This window comes from Dermacentor albipictus, chromosome 10 (assembly GCF_038994185.2).
Source record: "Dermacentor albipictus isolate Rhodes 1998 colony chromosome 10, USDA_Dalb.pri_finalv2, whole genome shotgun sequence".
NCBI lineage: Eukaryota > Metazoa > Arthropoda > Arachnida > Ixodida > Ixodidae > Dermacentor > Dermacentor albipictus.
Window position 1 is genome coordinate 72359433 of NC_091830.1, and position 18864 is coordinate 72378296.

Consider the following 18864-nt stretch of genomic DNA (forward strand, 5'->3'; position numbering starts at 1 on the left):
ATTTCAACTAAGATGTCATTAACTCGCGTTTGTTCCCACACCCAATCTGCTCTTTTCTTGTCCCTTAACATTACACCCATCATTCTTCTTTCCATAGCTCGTTGCGTCGTCCTTAATTTCAGGAGAACCCTTTTCGTAAGCCTCTAGGTTTCTGCCCCGTACGTGAGACTGGTAAGACATAGCTGTTATACATTTTTCTCTTGAAGGATAATGGTAGCCTGCTGTTCATGATCTGAGAATGCCTGCCAAACGCACCCCAGCCCATTCTTATTCTTCTGGTTAGTTCAGTCAGATTCAGATCTTTTTGCTTAGTAACCAAGGGGACCAATTGTTATGCATGCTCACTGACCTGGACAGGCAAAGCAGAAGGGTGGATCTAAAAATTAATCTGCAGAAAACTTAAGTAATGTTTAACAGTCTCGGAAGAGAACCGCAGATTACGATAGGTAGCGAGGCACTGGAAGTGGTAAGGGACTACATCTACTTAGGACAGGTAGTGACTGCGTATCCGGATCATGAGACCTAAATAATCAGGATTACTTTAGCGTGTGTCAAAAGTTTTATTCGACATACCGGTAGGTGTCATAATGAGCGTTTGCGTGAAAATAACAATGTCAAGAATGATATTTCATCGAGTGCTTTCTTCGCTGTACACTGTAAAATATGTGGATGTACACCAGCGTTGAACACACATGTTTTCATACGTTGCAGTCACAATTAACCTAAGCGTGATATCTTTGAGTCAGGGGTCACTTCAGAATTTGCTTATACATGGCTAAGCGCAACCTCTTGAACTTCCTTTTGAAGGAATTAAATTATATTCATCGGTCGGCATGAGTTCAGTGAGCTGATTGATATTAACGATTTCTATCATATCATGTGTGATGTGCGTGGAATACAAAATGAGATCGGCGCTGTCATAAAATGAACCATTTGTAAGTTGGCGTCCACCATTTAAACCTTTTCTTGCTTATCTTCTTTTCTTGTCCATTACATTCAATTTGACTTGCGCTAGACATTGGAGGAAAAAGAAAATGTTCTTGCTCTGTCAATGGAACAGTCACGTCAAAATTGCTTGCACCAGCCTGCTCCTTGGGGTCACAAAAAAAATTAAGAATGCAAAGGTTCAGGAAGGAACTATCGGTGGAAGATTGCTTAAGACTCAAGCTACAGCTTTGTCAAATGGACCTCTCCGATTTGATGTTATCGCGCGGGTGATGAAGACAAAATGGCGGTGATGGCCATAGAATGACAGTTGGCGGCATGAAGAAAACAAGATGAAGACGATGGAGTGATGGCTGTTGAATAACAACGGTGGCCTGTTGACTAGAAACGCCGCATGATGTTTCTGAGGATATGACAATCCTAGAATTAATTTTGAACTCTAGGCGTCACTCTGGATCAGCCAGTCAACCAGTCGCCACGGGAAGTGAGGCAGTTTGAAAACAGTGTCATCTGCATATATCAAAGAGCAGGTGTCACGTTATGATGACTGGGACTTTTGTGACACTTTGACGGCTGGTTTATGAGAGGGCTTCCGAAAAGTGAGAAGCTGTAACTGGCCCATTTGAATTTGAACACGTACCCGTCTTTGCTGCCTAGAAGCGAAAGAGAATATGTATTTTGATATACAGTAATAATTTGGAATGATGATTGGGACTTTTGTGACACTGTGGCAGCAGGTTTATGAGAGGGCTTCCAAAAAGTGACAAGCTGTCCCTGGCCAATTTTAATTTGAACACGTACCAGTCTTCGCAACCTAGAAGCGAAACACTATATACTTTGATATACAGTAATAATTTGGAACTCGTTTGTCCTTTACTTGAACAAGGGGCTGGCAAAATAGTAGTACTTTTAAAAGAATAACTTTGCCTACTTCCTCCGATTTTTGTGGTTAGTTGTCGCGCTCACTTCCTAGGCTCGCAGGCGGCGTAAGCATTGAATTAACCACAGCAGAAGCAGCATATGAATAAAGACGTAAAGAAATGACAGAAATCAATAAACAACCTGACCTGACCGTTGTCTATCTTTGCGTAATCTTTATGCTATGTTCGATGCAGTAGCCTAGCGAATGTCTTCACAAACGCGCTTTCATTGCATTGTCTTCATTAATGCGCTTTCATTGCACACAACTGTATACCTGGGAAAATTTGCATCCAGAAGTTATCGCCTCACAACGGCACTCTGCGTGCTTTATGCGACATGTTTTCAAATACCATTTAACACACAGCACTGAGAAAAATAGACAAATATGGAGCTGTCGTCTGGTATAAGACGGCGGCTTTCACAGCTATGTGAGCTGATTTGTGTGTGTTATACTTTTTATTCAACTGATGCGTCTTGTTGTTGTTGGAAACAATGAATTCAAATATATTATTCCATGCTGCAATTTCTCAATATCACAACTGTCACAAAAGTCTCCACTTTTGCGCAACGAATAATGCTGGCATTTTGTTTTGTGGCACACAATGTTCATTTACTGAAGACACTTTGCGGCATTGTGTTATTCAGTGCTGTCTTGTGGATAACAATACCGAATGGCAAAGGCGAAAACGTAAGGACTGGAGGGCGTTCGTCATTATCCAATAAAAAGGCTGCAAGTGATGTCCAGTCTGTCGGGAAATACAGACCCAATGCTTTATACTTAAGTTATACTTAGCTATGAATAGCAGGCGATTATTTTATGCGATTAACATTTATTGGGAACTTCATGCACTTTCATGGGACTGTGATTCTATCAGACGGGCTGCCTGCCCTCCCGACAACTTCATTAACTGTGTAGTCCCTGGTGTAATTGGCACAGCATCGCGCGGTTGTGCTGAGGGAACAGGGTAGGAAATCAACCATCGATGGTAGTCTTTTTGCCCTGCGTAGGTCGTACATGAGATTTTTCATTCAGTAAGCACATTGATGGGGATTTTCTTGCAGATTTTTCTTCCGCATAGTAAGCAGTCATGATTAAGGAGCTCCTTCCTATGCTAAATTCGAATGTGTTAGCATTCTCAGGGTACTTCACCAACTTTCCCGGGGCTGCCTATGTATGTTTTTCTCTAACCGTTTCCCCGTCCACTTGCGTCACTAGGTAGTTTTTTAGGATTTTGGTATGACACCGGGCTACCCAGTAGCCCAGGTGGATGCTGGCTAGTCCGAGAGGAGCCCCGTTACCACGTTACGCGTTTACCATCGTTCGCACGCATCGGCCTGTCACGCATTTTGGATTGCACGCGCAGGCGTCTCCGCTGCACCGTTGGATGCCGCCAAGTGTTCTTGTGGAAGCACGTAAACGGAGTCCTGCTGAAGTGCACGCCTCACACGTAAGTCATGTTGATGGTGGCGATATGTTTTGTCGCTATATTGATTCAATGTTAACGCATTGTCGTCGAGAGTCATCGTGAGATGGGTTCTGCCATGATATTTTACTCGCAAGTAACTGCAGTGAGTTATGAATTTCCGGACGCTACAGTGCACTGAAATTCTGTCTTTCTGAAGAAATGAAGAAGTACGTAAGTAACTTCCCGAAGTTGGCACTGAATGCCATAAGGTAGTTGACAGTGTTGTATTTTGAGCAATAAGCGGCAAAACAGCTTCCTGCCGCAGCATCATGCCTGGAAATTCAAACGACGTTAACAAAGCGAAGTGGAACTCTTCAGTCCCTGCCCAAGGACTGTCGCAACTATTAGGTGCCAGCAAATCGTGCATTCTTTGTAAGCAATATCTACCGGCGTTACTATTTGTTGAATTATTCATTACATAAACAAACAAGTACAACGTGTTGTATGAAATTGTGGACTTGCATGCATGTTGATAGAATCCTTCTTAAGGAGCCTCCAGAAATCTTAGTGTTTTTGCTGAGCAATTTTTATTTTCACCTTGATTTTATTATAGTTTTGGTAGTGACGTGAAGACTAGCTGTTCGAACATTAGAGAGAATTGGCATTGTTTACCACGCCTTACCTTTCGCGTGCCTTTTTCTCTCGCATTTAAAACAAATGCACCGAGATTTGAAGAACGGCAACGAAGCTTCCCGTTTGCGTAGTGTAGCAGTGGTTCTTTTAAAGGTGAACCAATGAAACTAGGGGCGCCCTAAGCCTAATTCGACGGATTCGCAGCACTCACGGGGCCTGCACCTGCGTAGGGCCCGTGGCATTCTATGCCGATGCCAGCGACCAGCCTGAACATGGTACGGTTTGTGCGGACTGTAAACGGTGTTTCAGGGCCTATTTATGAAACATGGCAGCGTAGGCTAACAATTTGCCACGTTGGGTGAACCAATACACGACAATGTGTGCAACATTCACGTTGGAGAAATGCAGTTCATCACAGTACTGTAGGAAATTGGTCCATTACTTTGGCAGGAATCAATGTGTTCGCTGCGTATTTGAGAACAGTACTCATGTGGTAAGCAAGCGGGAAGCCGGGTGAGCTATTTTATTAATACTCCATGGGCTTGCTTTAAAGCGTAAAACAGAGGGTTACGCAAGCGATAGCGCGAACAATAGAAATCCGTGTATGCAAATGTGTTTTAAAACCTGCAGTCAATATAAATGAAGAGTTTAGCAAATAATTTCTACAGATAATAAACGAGAACGTCACGAAAAACACTGGACCTTTCTTTCAGCAGATGTAACGTAATTCCGTTGGTGTCAAGCGCATCGCAGACTTCGAAAATATTTTTCTCTTGATGGTATAAGATAGCTGGGTGTTGACTCTATTTGTAGAGCTCATGCACTTGCGGGGTGCATTCTCCGCGCCGCACAATAGATCAGAGATAATTTAGTGTCGTTTATTTGCGAAGTGCATTATTGGCATTGTCGGACAATCCACTGTTCTGGTTGTATAATTGCTCCGCCAAAAATGTGCGCCGGTATTTAAGAAAGCGGAGTCTAAAAAATGTGGCTCTATCCTGAAGATTGTGCATTCTGAAAATGTGGGCTCGTCTCCTAGTTTTCAACGTCTTAAAAAGTGGGCATAACCTGTTCGAACCGAAGGGAAGCCCTAAGGGAAGCACGCAGTAGACGCTTCGCGTAGCACATGCCACCCACTGCGCTCCCTGAAATTCTTGTAACCGAAATTATTGTAACAATGTCGCACTGCTATGTAGACACTGCCGCCCGTGTTTTACTGCGCATGCTTATTTTTGTGATGTTGACCTACTCGTCATGAAAACCAAAAGTACGCGTAAACACTGGAGGAGGACACGAGGCACGTTGAGTTTCCCCAATATTATTTAAACAGCCCGAAACATCAAGCAGTAGCGCTCAAAGCCTTCAAAGAGTTGTGGAATGTTGCTGTCCAATGTTTAACGCCAATAAAATTATTAATCACAATAATTGCGAGAATCCATCAATTTACTTGATGTAAGGTCACGAAATAAATGTTGGAGGAAAAAGCTAAATACAATATATGGCATAGCGAGCAAGAAATCGGTAAAGAAAAATGCTAATGAGGACTTTGTACCAGATTTCCCAACTTTAAACGTGTCCATTTTTTTCTTACCCAAATTCGCCATTCACAATCCGCGCCTGATAACCACAGCAGGCTCACTTTATCCCTATTTTGATGTGGGATGGAGCAGGAGCCCGCAAGGAAGTGAGGTAGTTACGGTACCTTCGGCGAAACACCTTTCTCTTCCTGATGGCTCTGACATGTTTTTATTTCTCCCATATTTGTCAGCACTGATCATGAATACTTAAGTAAATTACACTGCTGCATTGCATTATTTTCGCAATCGCCTAGTGACAGCCGATAATATTAGTTCGTTTCTATGCAGTAATTCATTAGGCTAGATATTCCGAATCACTCTCGATGAATGGTTTATCCCTTGCCCGGAGCCTTGTCTTTCCCTCTGCTGTCTTTAAAACAGTCTTTAAAATTGAAAGTGACTAATAGCGAGAAATGGAAAGACAACAAGAAACAAGGATACGGAAAGCATTAGACCAAGGCAAGCTGTAGTTCTAATGGATCGGTTCTGAAATGTTCGGTGGGCTCGCTACCTAAAAGCAAGACAGTGAAAACATGATAATGCAGATTTCAGACCATTCACCTTGCTTACCCGAACGCCGCGCTGAAGGGATGTGGTTAGACGCCCATATGTGAAGCAAGAATATGTTCAACGGAGCGACGAATGTGGCCTCTTACATTCTATAAGAATACTCACCAGGCCTTCGTAAAATGGGGTCATCGACGTCAACATGGTGGGCGGCAAGGCCCGACATCCCAGGCGACTAGTCCATGCCACCGAACTGATGGCAATTACAATGTCGACCGGGTAAGTGCTGCGGAGAAAGAACGCCGAGCAACAATCACATCGTCAGTTACGGTGGGCCATTATTTCAAGTCATTTATGAATGATCGCCCTATATAGCACTGCGGCCTTAGTCATAGGCGGTCGAACAATACTCAGCCACACGTGCTATCCCGTGTTGTAAAGTACTGGAAGCTGATATCTGCCTTAAAGCATGCGCTGATGATTATGTTCCACGATGTAGCTACGTTGTAGTGGATCTGTCGCCTCGAAAGTCTCTCTCTGTCTCAGACAAACACGCGCGCGCACGCAGACACATGCACATAGAAACACAAAGCCGCTCCCACCTCGCACGACATTCTGCAAACCCGGCCAGCTCCCACGTTTTCTGCCGCTCTTGCACACAGCACTGTGGGACTTCGGCGAAGGATCGCGTTGCTTGCGTTAGGAAGGTTTGGTGCAGTGATGTTATTAGGCCTAAGTCATGTACACACTTTTGTTGCCACCTTCTCCAGATGATGCTACATTGTCATAGCTTCGGCTCATATTGTTCAAAAAGGGTTCGTGCCACCTCTAGCGACCTGGCGTGCAATGCAGTTAAGGAGCTTGGGTCGCAGAAAAGCCGGCGTCATCGGCGGCGATGTCGGCGTCGGTGGCGTTGGCCGTGAGCGAAATATCCCGGAAGGCAAATTATAAATGAAAACAACTTGCAAGGTGGGCTGGATGGGTATCGAACCAAGGTATCCGGTGTGTGAGACGGAGACGCCACCACTCAGCCATGAGTTCGGTGGTTCAAACGGGACAAAGCGCTTCTAGCGAATGCGGTGTTGCCTTAGAAACGTGCCGTAGAAACGTGCCGATATACACTGCGGTCTATATCGGTAATTATGAGCATGTAAATTAGAGAAGTCGCAGTTAAACGTGTAGCGAAGTACGTTTCCGCTACATTTCTGCTGCGCTTGGCGCACACGCAGAGCCATCTTGCGGTAGACACAGAAGACCCCCTCCTCGCAATGTACGGCGCTGCCCCGACAGATGGCGCGCCACTCTCCCGCTTCTCCCCTTCGTCTTGTCAAGAGTATGCCGAGCGAATGAGTGGGCGGTGCGAAGGGGATGCAATAACGCTATCGCGTTCCACTCTTGAAGGCGAAGCTTAAGCGTCCTCCAATTTTTTTGAAGCGAAACTTTTTTTTGCGAGCCATCCCAGATTTATTGGAGTGTAGTAGCTGCCTGCTGCTGCTTGCGCTGCTGCTCCTTGTGCTTTGTCACCGAATATATCCCCCTCGCCTGTGGGACGGTGGTGCCATCTAGGAGCAATGGCTCATGCGACTTTTCCCGCAGCAGTGCAAGGTAGAGGGGGGAAGACGGCCTGCGCATACGGATCGTTTGACGTTGATAGAGAGGGCGAGGCGGCGCGTAAAGACAACACCACCTATACATGAAAAAGCCTGAGCGCTCGGCGAGTGACGTCACGGAAAAGAGACCGGCGGCGTGCTCGGGGATATGGGTTGAATGAAAATATCGCGCCCTTATGGGCAATGTTAACCAGAGCGCAGTTGTTTTTTAGGCATAGTTGAGCAGATGGCCCGAAGAGAACAGAGGGTATTCCAAGATTATTTCATTTATGCAAAACTATTTACGCGCTGCATTATTAAAAAGCCCATCCATAAGAAATAAAATGGTTCAACCTTATGACTTAGTACTAATTTCGGGTAAATGATGACAGGGAGCATGGCTTATATTGAATTATGACTACTGGACTTTCTCCAACCTGCACCTTAATTATAGTACAGGAGCGTTTTCCCATTACAATCCACATGGAAATGCGGCGGACGCGGCCAGTATTGAAACCGCGATCTCACGCTCGGCAGTGCAGCGCCAGAGCGACACAGCTACCGCATGGATTTCGTAGCTTTTCACCGTGGTGGCCCTAAGAAAATATGTTGGCCTCGATGATATCATTGCTTACTCCGTAATCAATGCAACATCCGTCAGTAGACACCAGCGTCAAATGTTGCCGTTTCATCGCTAATATGTGTCCCTTTGCTTCAGTGCTGTGACCAGATTTCCTTTCTTTTGGTTCAGGAGCGGGCTCGCACCCTACCGGGTGATGTGGGGGAGAGAGAGGGAATAGACGGGTGTAGGAACGTGTGCTTTTTGTACCACGTATTCACCAGGGACATGCATATATTAAGAGGACGGGGCGGATTGTTGTTTTCCGGAGTGCCCTGGGCCCCCCGCACTTGGTTTAATTCGCTGCGAGTGACGCACGAAATCAGGGTCCTGCGGCGGCCCAGTGGTAGGCTAATGAGACACCGTAACCCAGTTTACAACGCTACGTGACCGCTCTCGACGAAGGCGACGATGATGCATAGTCGTTTACTTGCGCATTAGAGAAAATAGTCACATCTCTGAAGAATAAATGGTGGAAAATAATGTTTAGGGTCTCTTCGGCTGCGCCAAGCCGGCGTAGCCTTAGCCAGTGGTTAGCAACAGCATAGACTAACATTTCATATGCTGCCAATGTAGGCCGCGAAGCCAAAAAATGTAATTTAATGGAATGATCGCTATACAAACATGTGCGGCTAGATCTCCAGCTTTATTTTACCACGGATTTACATTACGCGCAAGTACTGCTTACCGTCGCATTGATATTTGACACCTGAGAATAGCGCAGAGGGTTTCAAAGAAGACGCAGAAGTACCTCCTTAAAAAGTTTACCCCCTGTGGTTTTTTAACCTACACCTAAATCCTAGCCGCCGACCGGTTCGGTATTTTACCACATCGGTTTAGCGGCTGCAGTGCTATGTGATGCTGCCGTGGCCTCGTATCGGCAAAACTCGATATAAACTGAGCTACTGCGATCGGCAAATGGTCATTCCTAGAAAATATTGCGCAGTATGAAGCAGAATTTGAGGAGTCTTGACTCCTGTCGCAGCAGCAAGAATGGTTTCGTACAGCACCAGTCATCAATTGCAACGCATAACATTAAAATTTAAGACAAATATTTAGGTTGAATCAATGTCATCCAATAAAACTGAATACATTAGCCATAGACAAAATAATGACTTAACTCATGCCATGTAAGATACATGAGAAACCAATAATATGCAGTGGTATGGGTGCTTACTTACAAAAAAAAAGCAATATTACAAATTCAGAAAGCAGTGTAATTCAACGCACTATGTCAAAGAAACACGACGTGCACTATGAATATCTAGAAGCCAAGAAACAGACACCAAGGACGCCATAGGAGAAAACAATTGTACTTACTAATTCAGTTAGAAAACTCATAAATATAACAGAAATAAAAGCAGATTAAAAACCAACTGACGCACGAACCCACGTTTTCGCATTACTACAAGAATTGGCTTAATATGGCTCAATTCAAAAGAGTATCGCGCGCGTAATGCGAAGAAGTGGGCTCGTGCCCCACTGGCTGCCAGTTGCTTTTTAAACCGCTTTCATTTTCACATTTATCATATCTTTAATAATAGGTTCAAGTAATTTCCTCTAATCTGCCCTTGTTGTCTTTGCATGTTGGCTTCTTAAGATATGACTAATAAATAATCGGGCCCTTGGTTTCCTTTCTTCTCGATTACATAGTGAGGCCTCGAATGCAGCAATACTGATGCTTTCAAATAGCATGTGTTGGTTTATTAACCAGTTGCCTTCACCCAAAAAGATGACGCACACGTGATGTATGCTACAGAAGGGATGTTCCACATCCGCCGTCAAAGCCGTAAGTGTTGGCGCTGGCTAACACGCCCAGGTTTACTCTAGCAGATAAACAGAAATACCACAAAATATGGATGGAAAAGCACCACAGCGGTAATTCAATTGGAAAGAGAATCAGACACATAATGCGAAGAAGTGGCTGCATGCCCCACATTTGTTTTGTGCGACAGCTCTGATTTCATCCAATTTAATTTCCGTTATTGTTTATCATTTCTTCAATTCAATTACTACGTACAACTAATTTCCCCTATGCTGTACTTGATGTTTTTCTTTGCTCGCACCTTATGATACTGCTAACAAATAATAGGGCCCTCGGTTTCCTTTCTTCTCCATCAATGTTTCCTGGGGACATTTTCGAAGCAAGCCTATTGGAGTGCAGGAACAGGAACTTGGCCACTAATAATACATCTTCCTTACTGGAAACAGTGTTGGGCACATGTTTTCCTTGTGAAACTCCGCAAGTGTATTCATTGCGTAAAAGCATAAACTTAGTCTTTCTTCCAATATTTCTTGAGGTATTTGGAATCTACTTCACACAAAGAATGACGGAAATGACTCAAGTTAAGAAGCAACTTATTCATTCTGCCTTTTACAGCGAAGCTGTTAAGGCGTACTTCACCCACTATTGTGCCCACGTGTAGAAAGAAATCCCGAAAGAAGCGCAACACCGGGCCATCCCGTGGTGGAGGTGAAAGAGGCTTTAAACACTCCCCCTACGTGAGTCGTTTCCACAGACAGTACAATGCCGGGCAGACCCGCGGCGGAGTTGAAGCAGGCGTCAAGCACTCCCCACACGTGAGCGGGTTCCAAACATAGTGCGATGCCTGGACGACCAGTGGTGGAGGTGAACCAGGTGTCAAGCACTCCCCCATACGAGGGCCAATCCCGAAGATAGTACAATACCGGGCGACCTGTGGCGTGGGTGGAGCAGGCGCTAAACCATCCCCATACGAGGGCTGATTCCAGAGTTGTGCAATGCCAGGCAGACTCGCAACGGAGGTAAAGCAGGCGTCAAGCTCTACCCATACGTGGGTCGATCCCGAAGAGAGTACAATACCGGGCCGACCCACGGCGTGGGTGAAACAGGTGTCAAGCAGTCCCCCATACGAGGGCCGATAACGAAGATAGTACAATACCGGGTCGACCCACTGCGTGGGTGTAGCAGGCACTAAACACATCCCATGCCTGAGCTGATTGCAAAGTTGTGATGTGCCAGGCCGACCCGCAATGGAGGTGAAGCAGGCGTCAAGCTCTCTTCATACGTGGGTCAATCCCCAAGATATTGCAATACCGGGTCGACCAGCGGTGGAAGTGAAGCAGGCGTTAAACACTCCTTATACGTGAGGCCATCTCAGTGATAATGAAATAACGGGTCGACCCGCGGCAGAGATGCAGTTCGCCATTAAGGGGCCCACATACACTTCTCCGCTGATCATCGTGTTTGATAGAGTGGAAGGGCACTGAGTTGTTATCATGGTTGTGTAGCTAAGTAGAGGAATATTTTTATATCACATGTATACTCATAGGAATACAGCGCGCCAAGTTAGCAGTGATCGCATGGCTCTTCTTTCTAAAGCACAAAACTTGTTTAGGTGTTCTATTGTCAATTGCTCATCATTTAGTAATCATTTAGTAATGTATTTGTGTTCTTTGTTAAGTGGACACAAAAGGTAAATTTCACTACTATGACCGAGCATTATTAAGAGATCATATTCGTTTATAACTAAAACGTAACTGCCAATAGACAATGCTGGCTGTCTTGTTCTAACGATTAAGCATTATTAGAAGAGAATTTATTGTTTCAGGCTATTTCTTTATTCCTTGATAAGAAAAGCTTCAATATTCTTTGCGCATTTATTTATAGTTATTTACCAATAGCAACAGACTTTTCTTAGCCCCGCCTTTCTCGTTCCTTCCACTGTCAACTTGTAGACATAAAAAAGTATAACAGTAAGATGATCCGCATACCATATTTCTTCGCTGATTTTGGAACACATAAAATGCACTTTATTAAAGGAAATATAGAAGGAAACCTAACATGGATGCCTAAGAATACCATACTTGGTCAGACTTTTTTAACAATTGAGATAATGGAATGAGATGAACTGGCAATGGGAATCTGAATAGATTTGTTCAAGTGTTTCAGGTTCTTGCAGTAGGATACTGTCACATGGCAGTGATGGTTAAGAAGGCAGGAAAACTGTGAATAACGAAACGAGCGTGTTATTGGGCGAACTTGTGCCCTCGAAAACAGGCTACACTCAAAGAACAATGGTAGCGGCGAACACATTCGGCGGTCGTCGAAAATCTCATCAGCGGGTCAAGCGCGTAGGCTCTTATAGATCAGTCGTCGAATGTTCCAGAGTAATCTCTGGGACTCACATGCCTTCAACAAAGTTCTACGCCATTCTCGTCGCGCATGTATGCAATCAGATTACACAATTCGGCGACAACAGACAGCGGATGGAGCCCTTGATAACATTCCAGAAACTTCCGACACATGCAAGCGCGTCCTGCGCTGTGCGATAACATTTGTTAGGCGGTGAAACGTGTCACTCGATAAAGACAAGTACACGTGTCAATACCCCCCTCTGCTGCAAACAAACGAAAGAAAAGCACTCGTACCAAAGAAAACAACAAAATAAGGAAGTTGGTCAACGTCCGTAAAGGCTTTAAGACGCACCACGTGGACCACTTAAGATCGTGCGCGGCGCCGCTGTGAATGCGAAATGCCGTCTGGCATGACCTCATAGTCAAGCGCGCCAATACGTTGGATGACCTTGTAGGGTCCAAAATAGCGTCGCAATAATTTCTCACTCAGTCCTCGTCGGCGTATCGGGGTCCATACTCGAACACGGTCGCCAGGCTGGTAATCGACGAAGCGTCGTCGGAGGTTGTAGTGTCGGCTGCCGGTACGTTGCTGGTTCTTGATCCGTAGGCGGGCGAGCTGTCGAGCTTCCTCGGCGCACTGGAAATAGGGAGCGACGTCAAGATTCTCCTCGTCAGTGACGCGTGGCAGCAAGGCGTCGAGCGTAGTCGTCGAGTTCCTACAATAAATAAGCTTAAACGGCGTGATCTGTGTTGATTCTTTGCACCGCCTTGTTGTAAGCGAATGTTACGTGCGGCAGGACGGCGTCTCAGGTCCTGTGTTCGAAGTGGACGTACATTTTTAGCATGTCGGCGAGGGTCTTATTCAGAAGCTCCTGAAGACCATTCGTCTGTGGGTGGTAGGCCGTTGTTCTCCTGTGCCTTGTCTGAATGTATTGTAGAATGGCTTGGGCGAGCTCCACTGTAAAGGCCGTTCCTCTGCCGGTGATGAAAACTTCATGAGGACTCTGTCGGTGATGAGGCCACTTCGGCTGCGCTACCTTTCGGCAGTACCTTCATTTCACCAAAGCGGGTGAGGTAGTCGGTTTTCATGACGATCCACTTATTTCCGGTTGTTGACGTCGGAAAGGGTCCCAACAAGTCCATCTTTATCTGCTGGAATGGTCGGCAAGGAGGCTCGATTGGCTTTAGTGATCACGCTGGCCTTTTCGATGGTGTCTTGCGTCGCTGACAGTCTCGGCAAGTTCTGACATAACGGGCGACGTCGGCGGTCAGGCGCGGCCAATAATACCTTTCCTGTATCGTCGATAGTGTCCGGGAATATCCGAGGTGTCCAGCGGTCAGATCGTCATGTAGGGCGTGCAATACTTCTGGACGCAGTCCTGACGGGACAACCAGAAGGTAGTTGGCGCGCACTGGTGAGAAGTTCTTCTTTACGAGTAGGTTGTTTTGAAGTGAGAACGAAGCTAATCCTCGCTTAAATGCCCTAGGGACAACGTCGGTGTGCCCTTCCAAATACTCGGCGAGGTTTTTCAACTCCGGGTCTGCTCACTGCCGTTCAGCGAAGTCTTTCGCACTTAAAATGCCAAGGAAGGCGTCGTCACCTTCGTCATCTTGCGGCAGCGAGTCAATAGAGGCGCGTGATAGGAAACCGGCATCAGAGTGTTTTCGTCCGGACTTACAGGTTAGAGTAATATCATGTTCTTGCAGTCTTAGGCTCCACCGCGCCACCCGTCCTGAAGGATCCTGTAAATTCGCTAGCTAACATAAGGCGTGATGGTCGCTGACGACTTTGAATGGCCTGCCATACAGGTAAGCGTGAAATTTCGCTGCGACCCAAACGATGGCGAGGCATTCCTTTTCGGTTGAAGAATAATTGCCTCCCGCTTTTGACAACGCCCGGCTTGCGTAAGCTATCACGTTTTCATGTCCATCTTTTCTCTGGACTAGGACGGCACCGAGGCCTTGGCTATTGGCGTCAGTGTGGATTTGGGTATCGGCGTCCTCGTCGAAGTGTGCAAGTACGGGCCATGTGTCCACGTCACATTTAGTTGACGTCACATTTAGTTAGCTGTTTCAGCGGCTCAGTGATGCGTGAAAAGTTCTTGACAAAGCGCCTGTAGTAGGTACACATGCCAAGGAATCGGCGCACTGCCTTCTTGTCGATGGGCTGCGGTACCTCTGCGATGGCAGCTGTCTTCTGCGGGTCGAGGTGGACTCCAGACTTGCTGATGACGTTGCCTAGGAACAGAAGCTCATCGTAAGCGAAGCGGCACTTTTCTGGCTTTAGGGTCAGCCCTGATGACTTGATGGCCTCTAGTGCTATCGGAAGCCACCTAAGGTGATGGTCGAAATTTCCTTCGAAGACGACGACGTCATCCAAGTAAACAAGACAGGTCTGGCACTTTATTCCTGCTAACACCGTGTCCATGACGCGCTGGAACGTTGCAGGCGCCGAGCACAGTGCAAATGGCATGACCTTGAACTCGTAGAGGCCGTCTGGCGTGATGAAGGCGGTCTTTTCGCGATATCTCTCGTCGACTTCTATTTGCCAGTACCCAGATTTGAGATCCATCGACGAGAAATATTTTGCGTTGCAGAGTCGATCTAATGCGTCGTCTGTCCGTGGTAGGGGGCATACATCTTTCTTTGTGATCTTGTTCAGTCGACAATAATCGACGCAGAAACGTAAGATTCCGTCCTTTTTGTTCACCAAGACAACAGGGGATTCCCACGGGCTTTTCGACGGCTGGATGATGTTGTCGCGTAGCGTTTCGCGGACTTGTTCTCGGATAGCTTCACGTTCTCGCGGCGAAACTCGGTAAGGGCTCTGGCGGAGTGGTCGAGCGCAATCCTCGGTGATTATGCGATGCTTTGCGACTAGTGTTTGTCAAATCCTTATATGACGTCGAAAAGCTTCCTTTATATCGTCGGAGGAGACTTCTGAGCTGTTGTTGCTTAGTCATGGGGAGACTTGGATTAACGTCAAGTCTGGTTCGGGAACCATGGCCCTCGGGGTAGATGCGGCGGAATCCGAGAGGACAAACGCACTACTGGTTTCCAGAATTTCCTCGATGCACGCTACACTAGTGCCCTTGTCGACGTGCTTGAAATCCTGGCTGAAGTTTGTCAGCAACACTTGAGTTTTTCCTCCGTGCAGTCGAGCGATCCCTCTTGCGACGCAAATTTCACGGTCTAGCAGTAGACGTTGGTCGTCTTCGATGACACCTTCTACGTCAGCGGGTATTTCGGTGCCGACCGAAATAACAATGCTGGAGCGAGGCGGGTGGCTCACTTGATCTTCGAGCACACTCAAGGCGTGGTGAATACGAGGGCTCTCCGGCGGTATTGCTTCATCTTCCGACAGCGTTATTGACTTCGACTTCAGGTCGATGATTGCGCCGTGTTGGCTCAGGAAGTCCATGCCGAGAATGACGTCTCGTGAACGCTGCTGGAGGATAATAAAGTGGCAGGGTAAGTCCGTTCATGAACGGTAATTCTTGCCGTGCACATTCCAGTCGGCGTGATGAGGTGTCCTTCCTCCAGCGGTCCGAATTTGAGGGCCTTCCCATGAAGTCTTAACTTTCTTCAACTGGGCGGCGATGAGTCCACTCATGACGGAGTAAGCGGCTCCTGTGTCTACACAGGCGGTGACTGCGTAGTCGTCGAGAAGCACGTCGAGGTCGGTGGTTCTTTGTCGTGCGTTACAGTTCGGTCTTGGCGTCGGATCACGGCTGCGTCACGTTGACCTGTGGCTGGTATGTGGCCTCGTCAGAGTGCCTTGCGTCGGTGTATTCTTTGCTTCCGGACTTCGTCAGGACGACGGCGTGTCGTTGTTATGTCATCGAGATAGTCTCTTCGGCGTCTTCGTCGGTGGCGGAGGACCTTCGTCAGTTTGACGAGCAGCAACCGCACCTCCATCAGTTGCTGCTTTTAGTTTTCCGGATATGGGCTCGCAGAGTGGTCCCGTGCTGGGCCAATGTATGGTCGGCGCTGCGGCGACAGGTAGCCGCCTGGTGACGGCGAACGCGGCGGTCGTCGAGGGCTCCACTGAGTGGTTGCGAGGTAGTCGGCGATATCGCGTGGTCGTTCACCAAGCTGTGGTCGCGGCGCGTTCACAGGACCCTCGCAGTGTCATCTCCCGGTATGGTCATCGGCGGTAAACGTGACCCGCTTCTCCGCAGAGGTAACACAGCGGGCGGTGGTCAGGAGCGCGCCAAATGTCCGTCTTCCTCGCGTAGCGGCGCTGGGCGATGGGTGGGCGGGCTGGTGGTGGCGGCGGTGGAGGACGGAATTGTGGCGTTATAGGACCCTGGCGTGGTCGTGGAGGAGGGCGTTAACGACGGGCGATGGCGGCGTAGGTCATAGCTTCTGGCTGGGGCTGCGGTGATTCTGGTTGGAGATCAGGAACTCCAAGCGATCGCCCAAGCTCACCTTTGACGATATGTCGATTGAGGCTACTTGAGGCTGCGACCTGGGGTACAACCTCCGCAGCTCTTCCCATACGACCGCTCTGATAGCCTCGCGCAGGTCGTCGGTGGCCAGTGATTGAATTCCTACGTAATTGCTAGAGGTCGTGCGGCGGTTGAACTGCTGGTTCCGCATTTCGAGTGTCTTCTCGATGCTGGTGGCCTCACGAAGGAACTCTTCTACGGTCTTCGGTGGGCTTCGTATCATGGCGCCCTAAAGTTCTTCCTTCACGCCCCGCATGAGAAGGCGGGCTTTCTTCTCCTCGGGCCTATCCGGGTCGGCGTGGCGGAACAGACGGTTCATTTCTTCCGTGAATATGGCAACGTTCTCGTTAGGTAGCTGCACTCGGGTGTTAATCATGGCTTCGGCCCCTTCCTTGTGCAAGTGTGCTTGTAAAGGTGCGCAGGAAGTCGCTCCGGAACCGGTCCAATGTTGTCAAGGTTGACTCCCGGTTCTCAAACCACGTCTTGGCGGTGTCTTCTAAGGCAAAGCATACATGCCTCAGCTTGTCGTCGGAGTACCAGTTGTTGAATGTCGCGATTCGTTCATAGGTCTCCAGCCAGGATTGCGGGTCTTCAGTCGCTGCTCCAGGGAAGGTCGGTGGGTCCCGAGGTTGTTGTAGGATAACGGGTGACGCTGGGGCAGCCATTGGAGTATGTTTGACCACGAACTTCTTTGTCGTCTCAGGTAGACGTTCGTGCTCTGGGGGCAGTCCTTGCAGTCTGAGGCTAGCACGATGGTCTTGGGCGATGTTGGTTTTGTCCTCAGGCTTCGGGCTTGGATCGCGGCTTTGCGGGGGCGTTCGCTACATGAACGCACTAGCACCTCCACCAGATGTCATGTGGTAGTGACGGTTAGGAAGGCAGCAAAACTGTGATTAACGGAGCGAGCGTTTTATTGGGCGAACTTTTGCCCTCAAAAACAGGCTACACTCAAAGAACAATGGTAGCAGCGAAGACGATCGGCAGTCGTCGAAAATCTGATCAGCGGGTCAAGCGCGTCGGCTTTTATAGATGAGTCATCGAATGTTCCAGAGTAATCTCTGGGACCCGCATGTCTTCCACAAAGTTCTACGCCATTGGTGTCGCACATACATGCAATCATATTATACAATTTGGCGACAACAGATAGCGGATGGAACCATCGATAGCATTCTTCTGACACATGCAAGCGCGTCGTCCTGTGCTGTGCGGTAACATTTGTTTAGGCGGTGAAACGTGTCGCCCGATAAACAAAAGTACACGTGTCAATACAGCATCTATTTCAATTGAAGGCTTTACTAAACTCTTGCAAAAATGAGTATTCGTAATGAAATATTATTTTCTTTAAGTTTTATATTTTAAATTTTTATCTGTTTCATTTACAGGAGCGCCGCTTCTGCCACTCACTCAGGCGAGTACCAGGGCACATTTCTACTGACCTTTATTGAGTCCCACTGATACCACCTCTTATTCGCACTCTATTCAACCCACTCAGACTTACATTTACTCGGACTGCAAAGTAACACACGTTGATGCTCCTTGCCCTTGGGTCCGTCCACTATCTCTACACAGACTCAGTTCGAGTGAGTCTGATCAATTTGACTAATTGGTGAGTTCGTCGCCCTATGACCGGATTTCAGAGGGCATTTGCTGACATCACTGCGGAATGCCACGTTGTAATGCCACCAAACCAAGAAGGTGCTGGTCATCCTCCCTCTCATGGCAAAACGCATGTCTCAAGTTTGCTCCCAAGTACAAGCAGCGCGCTTTGTCATTAAGGGAAATATTTAGCTTGGTAGCTTGTATCTAAATGCTGGAATAATGTGATATCATTTTTTCGACATTCACCACGCATATGAGGGTTATCGTCTGTTGTATATCAAAAAAGTTTAAATGTACTATTTACAAAAAGCCAATTCATTATTAAACATATCATTCACAAAATTCATTGAAAGTTGCCGAACTTAAAAGGAAATTTAAAGTACCAAGTTGTCGACCTTGATGCTTCGTATTTAGAAATATGTCACAATTCTTAATCTGCCCCTAACACGCCATCTAAAGAGGGCAGAATGAAACGTTTACAGATCTAAATTGGTCCATAAA

At 47.2% G+C, this 18864-nt stretch overlaps 1 protein-coding gene across 1 annotated transcript in view; it reads right to left on the reverse strand.

The window, feature by feature from the left end:
- LOC135898190 (uncharacterized) overlaps positions 1-18864 on the reverse strand; it is an 85858-nt gene that overhangs the window by 10029 nt on the left and 56965 nt on the right. The window contains exon 10 of the mRNA XM_065427016.2: positions 6158-6275. The gene's annotated coding sequence lies outside the window, so the exon portion shown is untranslated. The remainder of the gene's footprint in view (positions 1-6157; positions 6276-18864) is intronic.